The sequence below is a fragment of the Ruditapes philippinarum genome, unplaced genomic scaffold, assembly GCF_026571515.1.
Source record: "Ruditapes philippinarum isolate M1 unplaced genomic scaffold, ASM2657151v2 ctg905_1_1_1_1, whole genome shotgun sequence".
Lineage (NCBI taxonomy): Eukaryota > Metazoa > Mollusca > Bivalvia > Venerida > Veneridae > Ruditapes > Ruditapes philippinarum.
Genome location: NW_026856143.1, coordinates 61,426 through 70,002, shown reverse-complemented (window position 1 = coordinate 70,002; position 8,577 = coordinate 61,426).

Here is an 8,577-nt window from a genome sequence, read left to right as displayed (position 1 = left end):
ATTTTGCCATGTTGGGCTTTCTTTAGGGATTCTGTTTTTCTCTATTTGATTAAAGTTTCCAAGAAACGTACTTAGTTGATAAGTATTTGTGTTCCTTTTTAAATCTTTGGAAATTGCAATTTTTCAATTATTGAAAAGACAGTTTCAGACGCATCAACTGCTACAATTGAATACTTAATTCATCAAATGTAACCGCAAAAGTGCACTCCCTAAGTAGAAAGTAAAGTTCAACTTGTATGGCACTTAAACTGTTAAATATGTAAAGGAAACCATATTCTATTATTACAGTTATTATCTTCAATTCAAACATTCTTAGAGGATAATGGGTTTTATTTAAACCCATTTTCAGTGTTATCATCCATTATAAGCACACTATTTTAATACAACTGATTTGAAGGGAACTTTTATGGGTTTAACATTGAATAAAACCAATCCCAGTTTCTTTTTTAATTTAAAGGAAACCATATTCTATTATTACAGTTATTATCTTCAATTCAAACATTCTTAGAGGATAATGGGTTTTATTTAAACCCATTTTCAGTATTATCATCCATTATAAGCACACTATTTTAATACAACTGATTTGAAGGGAACTTTTATGGGTTTAACATTGAATAAAACCAATCCCAGTTTCTTTTTTAATTTAAAAAATAAACAAAGTGATCTGCATGAGATTTGTTTGTTTTAATGAAAAACGAAAATATTCTCAAAATAGGATAAAAAGATCAAGAATTTATTATACTAGAATTGTGTGTATCACCAAGCGTTTTAAAAGTTAAAAAGATATAAAAGAAATGTTTTTATATATTTATTTCTAATGAAAAAATGGCATAATATTTTTCGTATTGCATCAGGGTGCATTTTCAAAATGACACCGTTTGCCGGCGAATATTCAGAACAAGCAATCAATGTTTTTCAATGGATCATGGCTTTAAAAAATATTTTCTGAAATATACATCTCGTTTTAAAGTTTAAAGATTTTAAAGAACAACATGCTGTTAGAATTTTCATTTTTGCTCCTGTATTTAATTTTCGCCCTTTTTAACACTTACAAAGTACAAATGTAATTAATATTTCCAATTACACAAGTTACTTTTTTTCCGCATAACCAGTTAAAATTTATTTAAAAGAACAACATAAAAATACTTTTAAGAGCAAATGTAATTGAATTTCAAACATTTGTATGGCAAAATAGCATTTTAGAATTTCATTTTTGCGTGCAACATATTTTACTTGAAACGGCTAAATTAATGTCTTTAAACGGCCTAGCTTTTAATTTGTGGAAGATTTTTGGCGTAAAATTTAATGTTGTTTACATATGATTAGTTTTGTATAAATTCTTATGTTGCAACATCTGCCAAGTTAATAATTTGCACGTTCAAATACTTTTCTTTTAAATACAGTAATGTAATTGTTTGGGGATTTTTATCATTATGTTATAAATCAGTTGGTGTTTTTTTTGCACATAGATAGATAGTTTGCTTGACTTTTTGGAATTGTGTGGTGCTGCGGATTATTTATCTCAGATTTTACAATATAAATTGTAACTTTAAACTGTAAACTAAAAACATGTGATATTGATTATGGATTAAATGCTTATTATGAGCTTTTTTTAAAGATTAAACATTATTCTTTGTCCATAGGGAGTTCCCGACTTTTACAATATTTACAACCATGCCAAAATTGGCAGCCATTTCGGAGGTCAATGTTTTATATAATTTATTTTAAAAAAAACGTAACAAAAATAAATAATATAAAAGTCTGTTTTAAGTATCTTAACTTAGGCATACAATATATATATATATATATATATATATATATATATATATATATATATATATATATATATATATATATATATATATATATATATATATATATATATATATATATTTCACAAAGAAATTATTGTCTATACTGATCGCCATTTGAAAAGGATCCATATTGATAAAATATTCCCCTAATACTGGTGCCCCGAATGTTATCATTGTGAACATTAACGTTTAGCTCCTTCTTATGATTCTATGTGTGTTTAATTCTGTCAAATAAACGTGTTGGAAAAATCACTTATTTTCATTTATCAATGTATGTATGCCTGAAAAAAATTATGATAATTATATGTATTCTGTTTCATTTGTTTAAATTACTCCAATTGATTTGAACGTGAAATTTGATTCTTAACAGGCTACATTATTGCATTTGGTCTAGTTGATATTAACGAGGACGTTGCAAACCTAATAGAATAGAGAAAAACGGAAACCCTTAGAAACGGCAAAAAAAGACAAAATTGAAAATGTTGCAGTCCCGAGATAGAGTAAATTGAGAAAGAAGTAATGATCTGTCATACATAATACTGAAAAAAAGTAATTGCTAAAGAATAAAATGTTTTAGGTGACCTAATGACAAGCACTTAGTATCTAATTACTTTATATCTAGAGATCAGTTTTATCTTCGGATTGCTTGACTTGATATTAGTGTTCCTTTACAGATATTTTTCGTTTAAGTACCAATTAAGTTGTTTGTTGTTCTTGTAAGACGTAAAGTACATGTTCTATATAAAGTTGCTTTTATCTACAATACATTTTCTTGTACCAAAGACTCATTGAAAAAGAGAAAATAAGAGTCCCTTAAGACAGTCCAAAACACAAAATTGAAAAATGTTGCTGGCTCGGTCTGACTGATTTTTGAATCAAACAAATAATGGTGAAGTGATTGAAAAATTATTCTAAGATAAGATTGAGTAGGTTTCCATTGCATCATAAGAAAGAAGTAATGATCTGTCATACATATAACTGATAAAAAAGTAATTGCTAAAGAATAAAATATTTTATGTGACCTTATGACAAGCACTTAGTGTCTACGTTACTTTATATCTGGGGATCAGTTTTATCTTCGGATTGCTTGACGTGATATTTGTGTTGTTCCTTTAATTGAGCTACAGATATTATTCGTTTAAGTACCAATTCAGTTTTTGTTCTTATTGTTTTGGTAAGACGTAAAGTACATGTTCTATATAAAGTGAATGTAATCTATAACACATTTTGTTTTACCAAAGCCTCGTTCAAATACAGGAAATAACAGTACCTTAAGAAAGTCCAAAACAATAAATTGAAATTGCTGCAGACTATGATTGATTTAGCATGTTAATGGACGGTACTTTAAAGTGCAAATTACCGTCAAAGCCCCCTAGCACCGGGTGAAGCAAAAATCAACATTCAAACGAGACAAAAACGAGACATTTTGAATTAAGAAACATCTGCAGATGTGTTCATACAGCGGGTAAGACTGATAAGTTTTATTATTTGCTAATAAAGTAAATTAATCATAACCTTTTTGTGGAGCCGCTAAACTATTGCTAGGATACACTCTCCCGCTGTTAATGCCTTTTAGATTGTTTTTCTATGTAAATCAATTGAATACGAATTGATATAAATTATCTGACAGTGTTATTTTCAATGCGAATCACTCTGCTTTGTTATTAAAGGAGTTTGAAGTTTTATACTCAAAATCAATTTTTAATTATTTCCGAAAGTGTGATTTTTTTTACTAAAGTACTAAATCACACATTCCTTTACTTTTCGACCATATGCCGACGATCAGTAGTAAATGGCATGGAAGTGTCACATTGTAGGTTCAATGATCTCAAAAGTATGACTATATACGGATAGTTTTGAGTTAACCTAATGAAGGTCTATTTGTGATGTGACTGCAGTTTAAAATAAAAGATGTCATATCTCTATAACGAGGGCGAATAAATCTAATATCATGTTTTGTTGTGTCGTGTTGGTTAACGCGGTTTTACTTTTGAAAGAAAATATATAAAAAGTGGCCTTGTATTTTTGTCTCACTCTGTGCGGATTGACACTGGTATACAGTTGTTGACCTATTTATGAATAATCAAAATGGGATATTTAGAATGAAAACGTGTCTAATAACTATTTGGAATTCAAACAGTGGCTTATAATCATAAGATAATTTCAAATTAAAGCATGAAAGATTCAAAAACGGGATTGAGAGGGGTTTTATTGGGATTATCGTTAATAATTTGATAATTAGGTCAATTGAAATAATGCAACATAGTATGGTAGCGTCTCACGAATTGAGGTTAAAAGAACAATCATAAATCCTTAAGGCAACATTATAGCTAAAATACTCGATATGTAATTTAATATGTTACTTACTTTGTTTCCAATATTTTTCATATAAACGGTAAAAGAGATACATGCAGGATAATTATGAATTGTGTATTTTCAATAATTAGTCAGCTGAAAAAAATACCTATTTCATTATATAGTCTGGCTTCTTATCATCAGGAAAAAATTTCATGGCTTTATTGTATCGTTTTGCTCATGCTTTTTACTGTAACTTCATATTAACATGCGTTCTCTTTATTATACGATTTGATGCGTTCATTGTCTTCGTTCGTTGCCTTACTGGATGATGCCTTACCTACGGTCGTCCTCTCTGTTATCTCTGTTAAATACGAAACTATAATTGACAAAACGTTGAAATGCTATCCGATCCTTGTATAGTTCCTTTGTAATGACTCATCTCACATTGTCATTTGATTCTGTCCTTCTTGGACAAATGTATGTTATCACGAGTTAAGGTGTGTCAAATATACAACGCATGATACAGAAAATGACAAAAAATAAACTAAAAACACTATACGATCAACCAAATTTGTGATGGTGAAACGCATAAATGCAAAACTTTGTTTGATTAGTTACTTGAAAATTTGCAACGGATAAAGAAAATAATAGTCAAACTACATATTGTGATTTATCTTTGGATATGTTTTCACTTAACAGTAAAACAAAAATACATTAATATGTTATGCAAAACTATTTGTATCTGTTTTTTCATATTTATCCTTAATTAAATAGAAGGCTGGCCGCATAAATTTCAAAGAGGTAGAGATTTATAACTATGCCCTGTATTCGAGATGTTTACAACCTATATTCCAACCTATTGCTGTTATAAAGTGTAACAGGTGGTTGCATTAATGATTGAAAGAATATCCTTTATCATTCTTTTATTAATTTGGTCAGTTATGATTTTTATTTATATATTTATTTTCATTTTCATATTGAAGTAAGGCGTCACGATACAACATGTAAAGTGGTATTAATTCGTTTTAAAATTGTTCCTTGAAGGAGCTTTTGAAATAAATGTTGTGTACAAAAACCCGTCATGGATATAAAGTACATTGTTTAAAGGGAGTGATCTCAAAGTAATCGTGTTAAAAACTTTTATCTGATACTAAGACTGTACAGTCGTCAACACATTTCGCCATGTGAAGACAACAAACTTCAAATAAGACTTGATATTAACGTCTATTCAAGTCTATACGCTATTAAAATAAAAAGAATGCTTGAATGACACGATTTAACTAAGTGAAGACATGTATTAGTAAATGATATTGAGTAAAAGATATTGTGTCTATTCCTTGACTTTTGAATCTAGTGTGGGCTAAATAGAAACGCTACATTAACTTGATCCATCTATGTTAGAGATTACGTGTTTTAAGAACATACTTAAGAATGCCGACTTATGAGATAATTTTACCAGTTTTGGATAAAATTCCCAAGCATTAAGTCAATACCATGTCCGTCCGTCCGTGTGTAATACTTTTTGTGCGGAGAATACTGTCAAAGGTATTGAAGGAATTTGATTCAAACCTCACTCACCGATAGGTATCAGTAAAAGGAGGTGCAATGTCAATGACCATACTTTATTTTTTGAATATCGATACGAACCAGTTTGTGATTATCTTCGTTAATTGAGTATTTACACCAGTTTAAGATTACTCGAGAGAAAACTAAAAACGTAATAAAAGTTATCAATTTGTAGACACATGTCTTCCGTTGAGCAGCACAGATAAGTTTGAAAATATTTCTTTATTTGTTTAAGGTCTTAAGAAACATATACAAACACTAAAAGGTAATTTACCATAACAAAGAAACATGCACACATGTCAGTTAACACCAATTCTGACTTATCATTTGCCTACCAAGACTGTGAAGTAATCAGTGACTGACTTCTAGAGGAATAAATTCAACTAGAAGAAAAAAAATAACTAGATATTTTTTAGTAATGCTAACCTATTTACAACCATTAAAACTATGAAATTTCACCACATACCAAATAAACGCAAGATAGCAAATTTCAAAACCGTTATCAATGCACTTTAAGTGTTTTCTGTTAATAATCCTTCCATACTAACAAAACGTTTACCGATTTAACTATCCATTGTTGTTAATTTTAAACATTGTTAATACACTACCCTCATTATGCAAATTTGAAATTGTTAAATTGTTGATTGTTGTTGATTGTTAAAGAACTAAACAAGGAGGGACATCACTGTCAATAAATAAAGATTGTATAAATACAAGTATATATCCCAAACTTTTTTGCAAGCATATGTGTTTAGGAAAAAATGAGGTGGCATGTGCTTACCTTTAACAGTTATGATAGAAAGTTTTTGTTTAATTTAAATATGTGATTATACATGTACAATATTTCCCTGTAATTGTAAATGCCTGTTTTGCATTTTACTGCTAAGGTCTAGGTGCTACTGTATAAAGTCGATTGCATATACCATGCGCAAAAAAATAATGAAATATAACGCATTTAATAAACACATCATACATTGAAAGACATCAGAGCGAGAATGTGTGTTGTCTAAGATCAATCAATGTTTCCTTTCTTTTAGTTTTAATTGCAGTATAGTAAATAATGTAGATAATTTATTGCCTGCATTAATTCATTGACCGATGTATTTTATATTTGGTACAAACATACCTCAGATGATATTCTAACGCACTTCATTTTGGTCGAGGTAAAGGCCACTAGAGCTGTACAGAGATTGTTACACATTTGCTCATACAATTTTTCTTTATTAAGTATTGTATGTTGATACTTTTGGTTTAATTTTTTGGATAGTTTTACATTTTGGTGAATGTCACCAATGCTTGAACAATAATTTCTATACTTAAAGTTAATTAATACATGAAAATGTATTAAAAGTCTCTAATCGGAATTGCATCTGTTTCCGTCAACTGATATCTAAGATATTCTTTCATAATGTGAATGCTTGAACAACAATTTCTATACTTAAAGTTAATTAATACATGAAAATGTATTAAAAGTCTCTAATCGGAATTGCATCTGTTTCCGTCAACTGATATCTAAGATATTCTTTCATAATGTGAATATAAATACATTTTGTACGACAAATCAGCCTGCTACCTCCGTTTCGAGAATGAATTTAATAGAAAAAAAATTGTAAATTGCATGAGTAGTTTATTGAATTTATCAAAAATACTTTACATTGTGTTTAGTCTCGTCGATTTTCTAGTTTTCCCGGTAGAAGATATGACCTCTGATGTACCTTATACATTGCTTGAGACACAGGCAGGCTCACGTGTTTGATCGGAAATTATATCATATCAATATTATTAAAGACTTTCTAATTTGAGCATGCAATATAAATGTGCATGGAGACATGTCTGCGCGTGTCTTATTTCTTTCATGTACAGCTTTAGGAATGTAAACAATGAAAAGGATAAGATCTCCGTCGAGCAATGTAAACAATTATAAAAGAGTAAACAAATCGCAGACAAGGATTTATTTTGTCTGATCATACACGATTATGAAACGTGAAATCTCTCTCATGCCAAATGCGACGATGTGCTATGTAAAACAGTAAAGGTTTTGCCATCAATGGTCCTGATGATCCAGACAAATAAAACAACACTTATCTGAAGTGTAGAGACACCTTTTTAAAGATTGTGCAAGTATTTGTAGTGATAAACGCTTCCGAGGGATCACCATTTTTTCCGGAGAGTTTTGTTATTGTTTTTTTATTGTGCCGCAAAGTGTCTAGCTGTATCAGCATTTAACTTTCATTGTTACAAAAGCTTATTTTGCGAGACAAAACATGCAAGTAATTCTTCAATTTATCCTATATAATTAATTCTTACGATTTAGCTTATTTGTATTAAATGACTATGTGTAAAGAAACCAAATTATATAAGTATTCTTGCTTTTTTATCAAACAATGTTTGCATATTCTTTAGATGGTTCGTCCAGAATATAAATTTAATTCAGCTTTAGATATAATCATGCTTATACTTATGCTGAAATGAGTATTCTTCCTTTAACATCTCAACCCTTTCCAAAATGTTCACCTTCTTCTGCATGCCTGTATAAACAGGATACAAATCCAATGAACTAACATTCTATGTGAGATGTTATTCAGATCATGCCTATCAAATGAAGTGGTGTTTATCCGACTGCGCAATGAATTCAGTAACTTTGGAATAATTAAATAGCAAACAAATTTAATAATCAAGTCGTATTTATCTTGCAAACATCATCCGCTAAGGGCAACAGAGTGTCAGTTTGTTCTCAACTTGTGACAGCCTGTTTTACATTTAAATGAACAATTCATACAGCGTTCTTGTTTACGATTAAAAATGTAATAACTGATTGTGATTGTGAGACTCTGACAACGATGAATAATATCACCTATTTTTCCGCATAGTTTTTTTTAGATTAAAGTTCACTCTTGAA